The sequence below is a fragment of the Mauremys reevesii genome, linkage group 2 (genome assembly GCF_016161935.1).
Source record: "Mauremys reevesii isolate NIE-2019 linkage group 2, ASM1616193v1, whole genome shotgun sequence".
Taxonomy (NCBI): Eukaryota; Metazoa; Chordata; order Testudines; family Geoemydidae; genus Mauremys; species Mauremys reevesii.
In genome coordinates, this window is record NC_052624.1 from 193,547,844 (window position 1) to 193,565,616 (window position 17,773).

Here is a 17,773-nt window from a genome sequence, read left to right on the forward strand (position 1 = left end):
ATTTATTTGGATTACTGTGACACCTAGCACCCCCAATCATGACCTAAGTTCCCATTGTGCTAGGCTCTGTACAAATGCAAAACAATGACAGTCTCTGCCCCAATCTTACAACCTAGTTAGTATATTTGCAATGTTTTCAACATACTCTGCATGCTAACCTATTTTTTATTAAATTGAATAACTGTGTGGGCAGTGAAGTGATTATAAATTATCACAGCTGCTCTTGCACTCAACTCCTCATGTGCTGTACTCATGTCGTATGGTTAATGTTTAAATTAATGACAATTTTGAGTGTTTGACGTGCAACATACATTCAACGAAAGATAGTAAGTTATCTGACAAAATTACCAATCTTAAAATGAACTCTGGGCTTTACAATATCCACCTACAGCTGGAAGAAATATTTTCCTTCTGTTTTGAGGGATGAAACCAGTATCAACAGTTCCCATATTTTTACTTTTATTATCTAGATGGTAAATTAGATCTTAAATTTAGGCAGGCAAAACATAACACTAATAAACTATAAATAGAGGTAGAAGAAAAATAAATTGATTTAGGAGGGATTCATATGAGAGTTTGTCAACAAAAGTAAGATCTGCCTGTACACTCTGCCCTCTGGTAACAGAATTTGAATGACGGGTTTTTGAGGGGTGTCTGGGAGGGGTGACAGGGAGGGAAGGATGTGGTGGAAGGAATCTGATCTAAAAATTCTTTGTCAAACAGCAGAGCCAGTCTCCAGGCAACCTAACAAGCACAGCTGGTTTGTAATAGGCTCTGCCTGATTGGCTACACTGCCTGATTTGTGGAAAAAATCAGCAGACCATCTCTTGGGCCCAGCAGCAGTTCAGAGGCTGCTCAAAGCATTCACCCACAGCTGAGAGAGCTCTTATGCCTGCTTGTTTCTAACCTTGCCCTTATCTTGTTCCAGTCCTGTTCTCACCTTACTCCAGCCTTGCCCCTGCCTTGCCTGATTGCAGGTAAACCTACTCTGACATTTGGCTCATACTCCTGACTTCTGACCTAGGCTCTGATCCTTGGCTCTGGCATCTGACTCTGGCTCTGACCCTCAGCTCCAACCACGGGGCACAACTACCCATGTCTCAGTCTTTGATGCCTATGATGATTGAATCGTAAAATATTATGGCAGAATACCCTAGCTCAAAATTATAATGTAGTCTATGATATGCCTCACTATTGGCTAATTCTGTTCACCTTCTGCCCCATCTCAGCTTGCTGTTTTCTTCAGTTGCCTGTTCCTTTCTTCCCCTCTCCACACATCACAAATGACATTCTGTGCTGCTTGCTTCCACTATGCCTGCAATGGCTCTGGGCAGAGCTTTCCTGTACTATCATCTAGAATCCAGGGCGGTGTTTAATGCATTTAGATGATATTTTGCAGGGTGTGAATCCTTTGGGGGATGCTGACATGCAGTGTTCTGGGCTAGAGTCTCCAGCAATGTGAAGGCAGTGGATCTGGCTGCCAAGGAATATACCTAACATAGGGGGGGTTCCCCTTGCAACAAAAAGCTGATACAATGGCTTTTTGCCATCATCCTCTGACACACCATGGGCGGGCGAAGAGCAGAAAGTGCTTGGAGGGTGACTGCACTACAGCTTTCTCAAACAGCTCTTTGGGATCATACACAGCCAACTGTGGGTTGCAGCAGCAGCAGCCTTGAGGCTGCTTTCTTAGACTGCCCCCCAAGCAGCTCCCATCATAGGGGAAGAAGAAAGATGGCTTAAGTGCAATGGGGCTTTGGTTCTTGATTGTGGTTCCTAGGCACTATCTAAAACAAATAATGGTAAAGACTTTGCCTCCTTCCTGTGTGGAGCACAGCTCATCAGGAACAGTGAATCCGTGCCTCTGTTTGACCTGAAAAAGAGCTCTCTGTAAGCTTGAAAGCTTGTCTCTCTCACCAACAGAAAAGTTGGTCCAGTAAAAGAAAGTACCTCACTCACTTTTTCTCTCTGGGTGGCCATTTGGAATGTGCCAGCCTTCTAATAATTAAATGGCAGATCATAGTTGTTTACAGTGTGTGCTTTCAGGACATGTCTCTGTCATGTAAGTTAATTAAAATCAATGTTGTAAAAACCCAAATGCCATCATGTGTAGCAGGGACCCACTGGTGTGCAAGGAGACAATCCATGTATATGGTTTTGATTTCTACTGATTGAGACGACATGCTGTATCTATATAAGCTAGTAAAGATGCTCATATGGCTGTAACATCTACCCATAAGTACAACTTACTATGGGATGTGAGGGATTCTCCATCACTTGAAGTCTTTAAATCAAGTCAGGATGTCTTCCTAAGAGATGTTCTATATCTCAGTCAGAAGTTATAGGGTTGTTGCAAGAATCACGTAGTGAAATTCTGTGGCTTGTATTATGCAGGAGGATGGACTAGATGGTCACAATAGTCCTTTCTGCCTAAAGAAACATTAAATATCTGATGGATTTTAGACTTACGGGAAAAGAACCAAAGGCCTGGATTACTCCCTCTTTCTGAATTATCCATGGGAAGGAGCTTGTGAGAAAACTCTCTGGGGATCCCAGCATGGATCATTCTGTCATGGTGCGGAAATTCAGTTCTAACATAGTGTTAGAGGAGTACTATGATGTTGCATGTGCTGTCTTTTGATTGAAACATAAAACTGGGGTCCATTAAATATGTCAAGATATTTGTTAAAGTTTAAGGGCAGAATATTAAACCCAATGTCCTGTCTAAATTACAGCAGTATAATCACATTTTGTCTACCTACATGGTCCCTGCAATTTAAAATAAATATGGTATCATCCTTCAGTTTGGTCCTAAACGATTGTGTGGTATTGCTGTGTTGCAACACTTCATATTAGAGGTGGCTGCATTGCAGCGGGGTTTGAAGTGACTCCTCATGTGATACATATATCATTTTTTGGAAAAACATATTGAAATCTGCCATAACTATTGTGTATAAATGCAAAATAATATTTAGAATGCATGGAAATTAAAATCTCTCTGATATTTAAGTTTTGGAGCAGTCAAAATTGTTTTTGTCAACAAGATGGATATATTTACTTTTAAAAAAATAACTAAAAAATAAGTTTATCATAAATGTCTGAGTTCTACTTCAATGGAAAATAATTTATAAATTAAGTTATGCATGAAAAGGTAACTGCAAAGCAAAAATTAGAATAGAGTTTAATCCATATGTAATATGCCAAATATCACCACTGATTAGACTGAAATAACATTCATTTGCATCTCGGCTAGCACAAGTTGCAAGGAATAATGTAATGGCTTGTGAGGATATCATTTTTGTCTTAGTCTGAAATATTTTTTTTGTGAACTAGGAAATACCAAGAGGATTTCATGATAGGTTGGGGAAGCAGCAGAAGTATTTAAGAATGATCCAAGGGTTAGGGCACTAGCCTAGGACTTGGGTGACCTGGGTTTAAGTCCCTGTTCTGTCACAGACATGTTGTGTGACCTTGGGAAAGTTGTTTAACCTTTCTGTGCCTCGGTTCCCCATCTGTAAAATAGGGATAATCTTACTTCCCTATCTCTCAGGGCTGTTCTGGGGTTAAACACTATTAAAGATAGTGAAGTCTCAGGTACTGTGGTGATTGGAGCTATATAAGTACCAAAGATAGAAAGTATTTAGGTGCTGAGTTGAGAGATTTGGCACTGAAATCTTTGCTTAACCAATTTTTGTTTGTGTGTTTGTTTAATTTTTTTCAACTTATCTCTAAGTGGCTGGAAAGCTCTCAGATAATTCCATCTTAGACTTTAAAAGAATGCAAATTTCCAGCAGAGGGTGAATGGGTAACGTGTAATAGAGAAAAAAAATTAATAACCCTGTCTCAAATATAGATCTATTTCAGCACATGGTGTAGGTTTTAGATTTTACACCACACAGCATGCTTTTGTTTTTAATATATATTTAAGTGATTATAATCAAGAAGAAAGCTATCAGTACTATTGAGAAGCACCATGTTTTTTGTAACTTCCCACTGAGCACCCAGAAGTCCAGGTACTATGCAGGAACATGGTATTCTTTCAGTGGACCGTAATTATGTGTCAGCCCCAACCAGCGGAGAGAAAACCTGTTGGCACAATGGTATCAGAAAGGTCAGTGTTAGGACACCTCAGACACAAGACCTCAATTTGTTCACCTAGAGTTTTAGCTTTTTAAACAAGTAAGTCGTTTACATCTAGCTGAGTTTATTTACTTCATTGTTTTATTATTTTATATATTGTGGCAGAGCTCCAACCTTGTCCTCATGGGTCTCGCATTTCCAGGCGGTTTATGCTAGCCTCAGAGGCTCACTGCGACCCTCCATGTTGCCCTTCTCTCTCTAGGGCCAGGGTTACAGTCTACTGAGCCCTTTTCATTATAAGCCAGCTAGAAGGTTGGTGAGAGAACTCCCACAGTCTCTGTTGGGCTTAGGGATGGGCTTATTCAAGAACAGTTTAGCCTACTTTCCTGACAGGGGCCTGTCTTCCCTTCCCAGGAGGTGTTTCTGTAGTGGTGGGTTGTGGGGAACCCGGGCCCGCCCTCTACTCCGGGTTCCGGCCCAGGGACACTAGTGGCAGCAGCTGTTGGCAGTCGACCTTTCACCGCCAGAACTGCTACACTTTCCTGGGCCACTTCCCCACAACCATCCCGCTTCTCTCTCTTAACGCTTTTTCACCCTTACCTTAGGGCTCCCTCTCCAGTGACTTGAGGATGTCTTCATTACCCAGCCCTTCAACCGCACTGCCTCTCCTCTGGGTCCTTGGCTTTCCCTGGCCTGACCAGAATGAGCCCTTTTACAGTATCAGAGGGGCCTTAATTAGAGTCAGGTGTTCATATTAGCTTAAGGGCCTCACCTGACTCTTTTTGCAGGCTAATTGGAGTCATGTGTCCACCCTAGCCTGGAGCAGCCCCTTCCTCTGGTCAGTCAGGGAACAGAAAACTTTTTATCCAGTGGCCAGTATATCTGCCTTCTACTACTCTGCTGTACCCAACTGGTCTGAGTCTATCACAATATATAGTTAGTCCTGGAGATAAGAGGGTTTTGATTGGTTTGAATTGACTTGTGCTGTAAAATGCAGGTGCACAATTACATATTGTACCTCCCAGTTTCAAGCTGAGTAAGCAGGTATAGTCTTGGGCCTGGTCTACACTACAGAGTTAGGCTGACACAAGGCAGCTTATGTCAACCTAACTCTGTAAGTGTCTACACTAAAATTTCACTCCCACCAACGTAACTCACCTGCTATGCCAATTTAATAATTCCACCTCCATGAGAGGTTAGCATTTAGGTTGACATAGCATCAGTGTAGACATTGCATTACTTAGGTTGCCTTTAGTGACCTCCAGAGGGTGTCCCACAATGCCCCATCTTCACTGCTCTGTCACCGTTTTGAACTCTGCTGCCTAGCAGCCAGGTACGCAGTAACATGCCCCTCCCCTTTAAAGCCCCGTGAATTTTTGAAATTCAATTTCCAGGTTGCCCAGCTTGGAGAGCACACCTAACAAGTGCCCAGCTGACCATGCTGGCTACACGTTGCAGATGTGCTCTTGCCTTGATTACTCAGGAAGTGTTGGATCTCCTGGATCTGTGGAGAGAAGAGGCTGTGCAGGCACAGCTCTGATCCAGCTGTAGAAACATGGACATCTATGAGCAGATCTCTTGGGGCATGGAGGAGAAGGGCTAGCATTATTATGTCTCCCCTCATCTTCTCTTCTGCAGACTAAACAAACCCAATTTTTTTTTCAGTCTTTACTAATAGTTCATGTTTTCTAGACCTTTAATCACTTTTGTTGCTCTTCTCTGGACCACAATTTTCTAATTTGACCACAATTTTCTTGCAATGTGGCACCTAAATCTGGACAAAATACTCCAGCTGAGGGCTTATCAGTGCAGAGCAGAACAGAAGGATTACTTTTCGTAACTTGCTTATAACACTCCTGCTGATTCATCCCAGAATGATGTTTGCTTTTTTTGCAACAGTGTTACACTGTTGACTCATATTTAGCTTGTGATCCACTACAACCCCTGGATCCCTTTCTGCAGTACTCCTTCCTACACAGTCATTTCCCATTTTGTATGTGTGCAACTGATTGTTCCTTCCTAAGTGGAGTACTTTGCATTTGTCCTTATTGAATGTCATCTTATTTACATCAGACCATTTCTCCAGTTTGTCCAGATCATTTTGAATTTTAATCCTATTCTCCAAAGCATTTGCAATCCCTCCCAGCTTATAAAGTCCGTAGACTTTATAAGTGTACTCTGTGTCATTATCTAAATAATTGGTGAAGATATTGAACAGAACCAGGACTAATCCCTGTAGGACCGTACTCGATATGCCCTTCCAGCTAGACTATGAACCACGGATAACTACACTCTGGAACTGGTTTTCCAACCAGTTATGCATCCACTTTATAGAAGCTCCATCTACATTGTATTTCCCTAATTTGTTTATGAGATGGCCATGCAAGACCATATCAAAAGCATTACTAAAGTCAAGATACATCTCATCTACCACTTCCTCCATATCCACAAGGCTTGTTACCTTGTCAAAGAAAGCTATTAGGTTGCTTTGACATGATTTGTTCTTGAGAAATCCATGTTGACTGTCACTTATCACCTTACTATCTTCTAGTTGTTTGCAAATGGATTGCTTGATTATTTGCTCCATTATCTTTCCGGATACTGATATTAAGCTGACTAGTCTGTAATTCCCCAGGTTGTCCTTATTCCCCTTTTTTATAGATTGGCAGTATAGTTCCTTTTTTCAGTCCTCTGGGATCTCTCCCGTCTTCCATGAGATTTCAAAGATAACTGCTAATGGCTCAGATATCTCCTCAGTCAGTTGTGTGAGTATTCTAGGATGTATTTCATCAGGGCCTCAGATCCTACCTCATTTTCACTGGCCTTTACTTTGTGAGATGTCAAATTGCTACTAAACTTTTTGGTGAAAACTGAAACAAAAAAGTCATGTTTCACTTCTACCACTTCCACATTTTCTTTTATTCTTTCTCCCCTCATTGAGTAATGGGCCTGCCCTGTCCTGGGTTTTCCTCTTGCTTCTAATGTATTTGTAGAATGTTTTCTTGTTACCCTTTATGTCTCTAGCTAGTTTACTATCATTTTGTGCCTTGGCCTTTCTAATTTTGTCTCTACATGCTTGTGTTGTTTATATTCATCCTTCGTAATTTGATCTAGTTTCCACTTTTCCCAGGGAGGAGCGAGAATGCAGTGCTTTCATGGTTTGTGGATCAAAGGGAGTGAGTTTAGTATACCAAGCTTTCATTTATCTCATGAATATACTTGCAATAGTACCTCTGTGCATTGTATCTTTTGCAGCTGGAAAATGTGGCCTTAAGGGTATCTCCATCCACACCAGCAGAGTGGCTCAGTCAGATAAGGTAGTGAAGGAAGACGTTGTGGCATAACCTGTTCAAGAGATCCTGCAAGCCTCTGCTGCTTGGAGGATTACCCTCACAGACAGCATGGACAGCGATAGAATGGACAGTAGAAAGGCGCAGGAAAAGGAAAGGGATGTGCAGCAGGAGACGCTAGCACTTCTCAAGCAGCAAACAGATATGTTGTAGACTCTTGCTGATCTTTCCTGGGTGCTGGCTGGTGAGTCTTGCCCACATGCTCAGGGTTTAACTGATCGCCATATTTGGGGTCAGGAAGGAATTTTCATCCAGGGCAGACTGGCAGAGGCCCTGGAGGTTTTTCGCCTTCCTCTACAGCATGGGGCACGGGTCACTTGCTGGAGGATTCTCTGCAGCTTGAGGTCTTCAAACCACAATTTGAGGACTTCAGTAACTCAGACATAGGTTAGGGGTTTGTTACAGGAGTGGGTGGGTGAGATTCTGTGGCCTGCATTGTGCAGGAGGTCAGACTAGATGACCATAATGGTCCCTTCTGACCTTAAAGTCTATGAATGTATGAGTAACAGTCCCATGCTCACCTCCTTCTGCAACCTGAAGAGAATTGCATTCCAGAGCCTTTCTACACCTCCCCTCATCACATTCTGCACTGCACTACCCCTACTGCTCGACCCTGAGGAAGAAAACAGACAATCACAGCTGCACATACAGTGACCTGTGAAAGACACGATTGGTGTATGTGTTTGTGAAATGGAAATGACTGTTCATTCCCTTTCAAAAGTTTTTGCCTTTATTTATTAAGTTTTTTTTTTAATTCAGTTATAAATGTCTGTTCGCCTGGGTATGGAATAAAACTCTATTTCTGGAAAGTTAATTCATCTTTATTAGTTCACAACGTATGCCAGCCGGGGCTGACATCCTTCACAGATCCATAAAAGTAATAGATGAATTTTCAATGTTATATTACCACATGCACAGCACTCATTGCAAGGTTCATACCAGCGTGCAAAAGAGCAATTCCAGGTAGAGCACACTACAGCAACAAACATTACTATGGCTCACTATTGAAATGGTCTTTCAAAGCCTCTCTGAGCAGAATTGCTCTACATTGAGCTCCTTCTAATAGCCCTGGTATGCAGTTGCTCAAAATCAGCAGACAGCCGTTCTAACTCTCTCCTGCACCCTGGCAGAAACTTTTTCCTCCTTTGCTTCACAGATACTACACAGGACACAGCAGGCAGCTACAACCATTGAGATATGTTTTTCACTGAGGTTCAATCTTGTGAGTAGACAGTGCCAGTGACCTTTCAAATGGCTAAAAGCACTTTCAATTGTCATTATGCACCTCTAAGCCTATAGTTGAAGCGCTCCTTGTTGCTGTCGAGGTGAGCGGTGTACAGCTTCAGGAGCCTAGGGAGGCGGGTAGGCTGGGTCTCCCAGGATCACTACTGGCATTTCAACATCCAGAATGGTAATCTGTTGCTCTGAAAAGAAAGTCCCTGCTTGCAGCTTTCCAAACAGCTTTGTGTTTGTAAAGATGTGAGCGTCATGCTGTCACACCTCAATGGTCCCCTCCCTCCCATAGGTCCCCGGGGAGGGCAAATCAGTATGTGGCTAACACTGTTGCAAGCATCGCAAAGTATGCTGGGAAGGGTTAAAGGTGTGAGTGAGGAGTGACAGTTTCCTTTGTAGGTTACAAGAGGCTGAGATGGGGGGAAGAAGAAGAAAAGAGCAAAGTTAACTCAACCCTGGAGTTAGCTCAGTACGAAGATACGACGCTGGCCTCCACCCAAGGACACTGCTCACAGCTGAGACTTGGCTGACAGCCGAGAAAGATGGGGGCTTGAATGTGCCCGAGTGGCCGTGAGAGAGAGAACTCCAGCTGCACAGACCTGCAAAACAGCAAGGCCAGCAGGAAGGAAAACAAAGTCTAGGAGCTGCAGAGATGGAAAACACAGACAAGATAGCGAAAGGGGGAGCAGAGCCTCGTGTCCCTGGAACCAGGGTGTTTTGGGAATGTTGTGTCCTCCCCGCTCCCATCCCCCCCGGGGAGCCAGGACTTAAAACCCTCCTGAGAGCTGGAGCAATTTGGAGAGCAACAGCAGACCTGGACAGCCTGGGCCCAGGACAGCACTCTCATCAACCTTTCTGACCCCCCCCTTCTCTTCTGACATTACACCCAGACTTGGCCAGTCGTGCATGTATGAGTATGAAAGTGGGTTAGGGCTTGGGGCACTAACGCTTTCTTTCTTCCTCTGAGTGATGAGGGAACGTCCCCAGCACTATCTGCTATTATTTTATTATTTTAATCAATAAAGCTTTAAAATTTAGACACTTGGTGTGCCTCGTCATCTTCTCCCCAAAAAAAGATCCTGTGGCCCCAGCCTGATCAACTGTGGCCTCAGGCAGATTGGTAATGAAAATCTGTCACAATGCACCTTCTTTGACCAGCCCACACTCCTGTCGGTAAAGTGTCTCCGGTGATCCACCAGTGCTTGCAATGCCATAGAAGAGCAGCCCTTTCTGTTGATGTATTCTGTGGCAAGGTGGCTTGGTGACAAAATAGGGATATGTGTAGGGTGACCAGACAGCAAATGTGAAAAATCGGGATGGGGGTGGAGGGTCATAGAAGCCTGTATAAGAAAAAGACCCAAAAATCAGGACTGTCCCTATAAAATTAGGACATCTGGTCACCCTAGATGTGTGTGCCATCTGTCACCTCACTGCAGTTTGATAACCCAGAAAGTGTGACCCTGGCCTATTAATATGTGGCAGGCCTCATTTAAGGATGAAGTTCACAACAACAAATAAAATAAATAAAGGTGGCAGCTTGAAATGAGAGAGGATTTATTTTGCTATGTGTACAAAGTGTTCTACAACCTCACTTTGAGATTTTCCATATCTGATGTCATTAATTCATTGTTTTTTGTACCTGAACCCCTGTGAGGAAGAGTTGGAAGCTAGATAACAGCAAAGGTAAGGCTTATTCCCCTCGCTCCTTCAGAGAGCTCCCTTTCTTATTCCTCTTTCTCCATCTCTTCTCCGTGCCTGTCCCTTGACTCTGTGGTACATCCTTGGAATTGTAGTTTCTGGACCCAAAGCTGCAGGAACCACCTAGGGAAAAAAACACAAACTAGTGTACAACAATTGTATAGATATCAGATAGGTCAGACTGAGATAAACTAGGTTCTAAACTTAGTGACACTCCTTGTAATGAAGTAACATTGAGAAGTATGTGGGGGAAGCTCTGGTTGTAGTGCTTATGGGAAGGAAGGCTGTAACAACCATACTGAAATAATGCCAGGTTAATCCATTATCTGTTTTGCTAGTTTTGTCAATTGAATATTTAGGGGACTAAGGCTACATCAGGTCATGCATGTATTCCTTGGGTCCTCGCCTGGTGGTGGCAAACAAGTTTTAGAGAGTCATGACCACTTTGTGGCTAGCGGGGGACCAGAAACTTTTTCTGTTGAGACATAGGATCACCATGTGGAAAAAACTGAGAATTGATCTATTCATATGGACAGAAAAACACAGTTTTCTTAAGACCCTTCCAAATAAAGTGCCACCCTTGCTCAGCAAACAGAAGATACACCTAAGAGAATGATCAGAGAGCAACTATCTACCTCAAGATAACCTTGGTGTATGACAACCCACAGGTGCTTTATTGGCAGAGCTAGAGAGCAACCGGTCCCAATATTGATCAAGTCATGTTCTTTATGCTTTTCTCTCATTCCTCTTCTCTTCAAAGTATCCTAGCAAATCAATAATGTCTGCCCACCTTAATAGAAACTTCCTTTGAAAATCCAGTTGTGTATCTCTAATGTTACCAACAACTTCAGTACTTCATGACCTGTGAGATTTGACCTTAGAAAAGTTGGGAAATATGGTTTAAGCTAACATAGATAACTATGAGTGAAACTGCATTTTGTGGCATTTTCCTTCACTCTCCTTAAAAAGGAACAAGTTCTGTCCTCAGATGCACATACAACTCTCTCTAATGTCATCAAAGTATCTAATAACAGAATCTGGCCCTCACTACCATACAAAGAAAGCTATGAATCAAGTCAAATATGAATGTTCTTTCCAAGGCAATAGAAGCTAGTGGTTAGAATAGATTACATTGACCTGAGACTCCTGGGTTTTGTTCCCAGCTCTGCTTCTGACTTGCATTTTGACTTTAGGCAAGTCACTTAGATCCTTTGGGCATCAGCAGTGATGAGCTGCCAAAATCATAACAACCGGTTCCCTCCTCACCCCAGGAGGGGTCATGACCCACCCCCTCCAGGACTCCTGCCCCATCCAACCCCCTGCGTTCCTTGATGCCCCCCCCACCCCAGGGACCCCTGCCCCATCCACCCCCCTTCCCTGTACCCTGACTGCCTCCCACCGCTCCATCCAACCCCTGATCCTTTCTGACTGCCCCACCAGGACCCTTGCCCCTATTCAATCCCCCTGTTCCCTGCCCTCTGACCCCCCAAATCCATATCCACCTCCCCCACCCCTGAACTCCCCTGCCCTCTCTCCAACACCCCCACCCAGCCCCCATACCGCACTGCCTGGACGTGGCTGGCGGTGCTACAGTCTGGGCGCAGCTGGAGCCGGGAGCCCGGGGACGCGGGGCCGGGGCAGGAGTCGCGCGCCCGGAGCCGGAGGATGTGGCGGGAGCTGGGCAGCCAGGTGGCTGGCCAGGTGGCTGGCCGGCCGGCCGGAGCCGGGGAGGGCCGCGGCCAGAGCCACGCCTGGACCCGCCACGCCTGGACCCACACTGCCAGAACCCGGCCGCATGGCAAAACAGCAGGAGCCGGGCCAGAGCCGGGGGGGCCATGTCTGGAGCCAGGCATCCAGGTAGGTGGGGTCGCGGCCGCCACCGTGGCCGGGGAGGGCCCCGGGCGGCTGGGGACGTGGGGCCAGGGAGGGCCGCGGATGGAGCTGGGCGGCCGGGGACGCGGGGCCGGGGAGGGTCGCGGCCAGGGACGTGGGGCCGGGGAGGGTCGCGGCCAGAGCCGGGCGGCTGGGGACGCGGGGCCAGGGAGGGCCGCGGATGGAGCTGGGCGGCCGGGGACGCGGGGCCGGTGAGGGCCGCGGCCAGAGCCGGGCAGGGCCACGGCTGGAGACCGGCCGGGGTGCACGGCCCTCCTCGTTCCCCCTACCCCTACCCCTACCCCTACATCGTCTTCCTGGGCCTGAGCGGGAAGCCTGCTTGCTTCTCAGCCCTCCCAGGCTTCCCACGCGAACAGCTGATTCGCGGGAAGCAGAGGGGGAGGAGAAGCAGGGAGAAGCATTCATGGAAGGAGGTGGAGGCAGAGCTGAGGTGAGCTGGGGCCGCAGCAGGGAGCGCTTGTTAAATTTAAATGCCCTTTTAGAACCAGTTGTCCCATGCGAGACAACCGGTTCTAAAAGGGCTTCTAAATTTAACAACCTGTTCCCGCGAACCGGTGAGAACCGGCTGCAGCTCACCACTGGGCATCAGTTTACCCACCTCTAAAATACGATTAGTATTTACATACCCATCATGGGAGTTGTGAAGCTTAAAAAATGTGAGTAAAATGCTTTTGAGATTCTGGGCTAAATAAGCTTTATCCATAGCTGCTATTTATTTATTTTTCCTTTTTTGTAATGCAGTACTGCAGTTTATAACAGCTCTTAACCTCTCCATGTTAATGTACACATTAAAATGGATGAGGAGTAATCTTTGAACCTTGAAATGTTAAACAAAATAAAGTTTTTATACTGCTGCACAGAACATAGCTAGATAAGGATGGGAAGGCTACATTACTTAAGGGGGAGGGATAGCTCAGTGGTTTGAGCATTGGCCTGCTAAACCCAGGGTTGTGAGTTCAATCCTTGAGGAGGCCACTTAGGGATCTGGGGAAAAAATTGGTCCTGCTAGTGAAGACAGGGCAGGCTGAACTCAATGACCTTTCAAGGTCCCTTCCAGTTCTAGGAGATTGGTATGTCTCCAATTATTACCTTTACTTAGGATGGAACTGTAAGCAGTCCTTGTCATGTTGATAGGATGAGTCAGTGTGCTACACATTTGTAGATAAGTTCTGCTTTATAGTTTTTCAAAGGTGTACTGACAACTTCAGAATCCTTGACATCTGAGTCAAAGCTGAGCAATCATTTTCATTTGCATGATAATCAAGTGAGAGAGACTTGAAGAGAACCTGAAGTTGCAATCTGTGGAAGTATGGGGACTGTATTTCAGACAAATCTCTGCATATGTTCTTGTGGGTGCTGCTTCTGGATGAACTGAGAAGTAACCTGGAGCATTGGAGAAAGCTAAGTTTAAACTTAGGCTAAAGGAAAGGCTAAATGTGGAAAAGTGATAATTTCCCCACTTCCCCAGCTCCTATCATATCTATTTGTTCTCTGGCCATCAAAAACTGAGGTTATTTTACAAAGGCAATATAAGATTTAAGAATGTCTGTGTCTAAGATTTTCAAAGGGGCCCGTGTCTCCAGTTGAAATACTTTAGGGGGGGGGGAGGTTGAAAACCACCGATCTATGCAACTATGGTGGCCTCAGAGAGAAACATGATTGCGTATAAATGTGAACATAATTCATTGTATCATTGCTGCACTAATATTGGAGTGAAAATAGTTGGTAATATAAACAGGAGACCAAAATATGCCTGCTGCCGAATTTCTTGCACCTTCCTCGGAAGCATCTGGTGCTTGCTGCCATTAGAATCAGAATAGTGGACTAGATGGACCACTGCTCAGGTGTGGTATGGTAATTTCTATGTTCCTGTGTGTACCAAAATGAACTACAGGAATATTTTTGTAAACCCTCCCTACCTCTTTCCTCCCTGGGCTACTTGGGAGCAGGCAACACTTATCTGTGTGCCTGGGTGCCTCATGTCGCTGACAGCAAAGGAGATCCTGAGTGATATTGGATAGGTGGGAATCTTCTATCCACCCTTCTACTGCAGTCCCTTTACTCCTAAAGGAATTTAAAATTGGCATTGCCTCCACCTGACTGGCCCCTGTACACACTGTGTACAGTGGTGTGCCTTGGGAACTTCCAGGAATAAACCTATTCTAATCATCATCATCATCATCTGTGGCATGGGTCTAACTCAAAATTATACATTTTATATACATTATATATAATTATAAATAGACATCCAATATACTTAAGTAAATGTGGGTTAACTCTAATTTAACAACTTAAGGAAACAGAGTATAACAGACTAAAATTAAATGTTACTACTAATTTAAATCCACAGGGGACAGTTGAATAAAATCAATTAACAAATATAGTATACAGTAATAAATGAAACATATCTAATTGGCATTTACACTGCCACCATTTATCCCACCCCACAGATTTAATAGAGTCCTTGTGATTTCAGAGACCTAGGCATGTGCATGGGTGCACTTGAAGATCTGAAGCTAGAGGCAGCACTCTGCTGGTTCTGTGTGTCAGTCAACAAGCTGCATAACCCTGCTGAAGATGGAACCAAATGTCAACAACCCTGGGTTCTGGTTTGATGGGAAGACCACTCTGCCTCTCCTCAGACAACCTCTTAGCATCTCTTTTGCTATGCCTCTTCCCTTGCAAATACTTTCCCAAATAGGGGTCAGGGTTACTCTCAGTTCCTTCAATGCAGGCCCCCCTCAGTCAGCTCTAGGCACAACAATAGTCTCTTCCCTGGCCCCAGTGAAGCCATCAACCATCTCTGAGGCTCCCAGCAGCAGCATCTGGCTTCCTAGGAGCAGTTAGTAGCAGTTCCTGGTACGGACAGAGCGCCACACAAGCAAGCGCAACTCCTCTCCCAAAATGGAGTCCACCGCCTGCTCTTTCCTCGCTCCCTGGGAAAGGAAGTCTCTCACTCCTTTCCCAAGGCATCATGGGAGTTGTGGTCACTAAGGCTTGATTGCAGCACACAGGATCTTCCAAACTGGAACACTCCCAATAAAATTCAGAGACCCCTCTAGTAAAGTGAGCATACATTTTGTTAACCAAAATGTATTTTGATCAGAATTAGTCATCTTAGCTTTAAAATGCACATAAATATGTGAGGATGGTGAAAGATCATCACCTTCAAAAATGCTGCATGCAGGCTACAGTCTGCCCTATATATCAAGCTTCACTTAATGGTACTGTTTCCTTAGTGACCCAATCTGCTGACGGATGCACTGACTCCTCTACTGTCCTTCAGAGGTTTGTTTATTAATCTGGATGGCTGAAATGAAACTGATAGGATATTTTCATATGAAAAGAGGGAGGATGGGAAGTTATTCAAGGCTATTTAAATGATCAGCTGAAGGATTCAAAATATTTATATGCAGTACTTGTAATGGCTTCTTTTTGAGCCTTACTCTGCAGTGTTGTCATATTCCACTCTTTCATATTGAAAAAACCTGAGTTGACAGAGGAATTATAAATTTGCCTTTTAGAATCTGTGCTCCAGTTAATGAAGAATTAATTAAGACCTCCTTTTGATGCAGACCATGCTGATAAGCAATTGCCGATTAATTTTGTCTTGACCTTAGATAAGCACATTCTAGCAAATTACTTCTTTCCCTCTAGCCAATTGTTAATTTATCTGATTAAAATATTGTAGACAGATTTATCATTTGCCACTCGTGCTGATCATACATACAATCTTTAGATCGTCAGTTGTTGTCTAGTTAATTAGAACATGTATGCAAAGCATATAGTTTTCAGAGAGGTAAAGCAGTGATTCTTTTAGGATGTTTTTCTTTATTCTTTTCCTTTTTTGACCTCTCTTCTTACACTGGTGTCCCTCTTTAGTTTTGAGTGAAGCCTAGAGACAGCAAATGTTAATAAGATATGGAAGCAAGTCACTTTGTTGTAGTGGTAGGGCGGGATACTACTTGACTCAACTGTGAGTAGAAAACATAGTAGTCCCATGCAATGTGCAGTTTATATTCTTGCCTTTGGCAAAATTCTTTTAACTGACTACAACCAGTGCTCTTGTTACTTTCCAACACGTACCCAGAATGCCAACTTGTTGTATACTTGTCAACCTGCTAAGATTTATTCTTAGGAAAAAAAACAACCCTCTCTCTTCCTCTGACCAGTGTCAATGAGAATATCAACAGAAAACTTTAGCTAGGAAAGCCCTTGTGCAAATATCAGGCAAGATGGACAATTTATATTATGAAAATATTTCATTTTGTAGTTTCAGGTGTAAACAAAAAATTCTCATTTAGTGTTAAAGATGTTTGTGTAATATGGGCAAGTGATAATCCCAGGTTAGAAATGTGGTGTGAAAATATAATCAAACAAAAAATAAACATTGACCTAAGACACTAATACTTGACAATGATGCAGCAAAAGTCTTCACACTATTCCACGCATTCTAAAGCAGCCTTACTGTTTAATTTTTTCTGTGAATTGCCTGCTTGTGAATGCCACCAGATTGACAACCTTCCAGTTGTGGCAGTTCTGAAATGCTCTATTATTCATGGAACAGGAAAGCTGATACCTTTGCAGGCTTCCCTAGCTGCCCATGCTAATCTGATTCAACCCCAGCATAGAGGGACATTTTTTAGAAGTGAGAAGGTAGTTCAGTCCTCATGATTATACAAACCTTGGCATTTGCACTGAGACTACCTCCCTGAGTACCAGTTCTGGTCGGGATTTTGTGTAATGAATACCAGTGTGCACTAGGAAGTGGATGGAGACCATCTATTAATAAATCACGGAGCTCTGACAATGAATTTCAGTTTTGATGGGGAAAAATGCATGCTCTCCTAGTCCTGGGCTTCTGTAGTACAGATTTTCCTGATTAAGGTGAATTTGAATATTTGGACTCTGGTCTCCAGAGATGAAAAGTTAATGTAATAACCTACTGAGCCACTTCTCTATAATAGGCTTCAATTCAGCAAGAGCCATGTTCAAATCAAAATAACCTCTATTATAAAGCCTCTATTATAAAGGTTTGCAGCATAAAAGTGAGCTCTAACCAACACAGAAATCTCAGGTAACTTTATTTCTCCTTGGGCTCACTCCTGCTAGATGCTCAATTCTCCTGGGAAATGCTGAGCTGCCACAACTCCAGTATCAGTGTTAATTGAGGCTGTTCAGCACCTTTCCATTATTGCTCTGCAGCTTGCAGGAACAAACCCTTAGTGATAGTAATCAATCTACATCTCATTTTATAGATGCTACTCATCAGCTTCACAGGCAGCGCCGAGTTCTTTAAATGTAAAGTGTGTAAATATAGAACCTACTGAACTGTTTCTGTGATTGAGAAGCCTGATGAGATGCCAGGGCTAAAAGTTAAAATAATTTCTTGTAGTTAATAATGGAAAATTTCATGTCTAGATCACATGAATAAAACATAAGTTTTACTATTAAACTGCTATGCTAAATATGCTTAACATTGTCTTCAATGTATGAATGTATGAAACTGAAAAGCTATT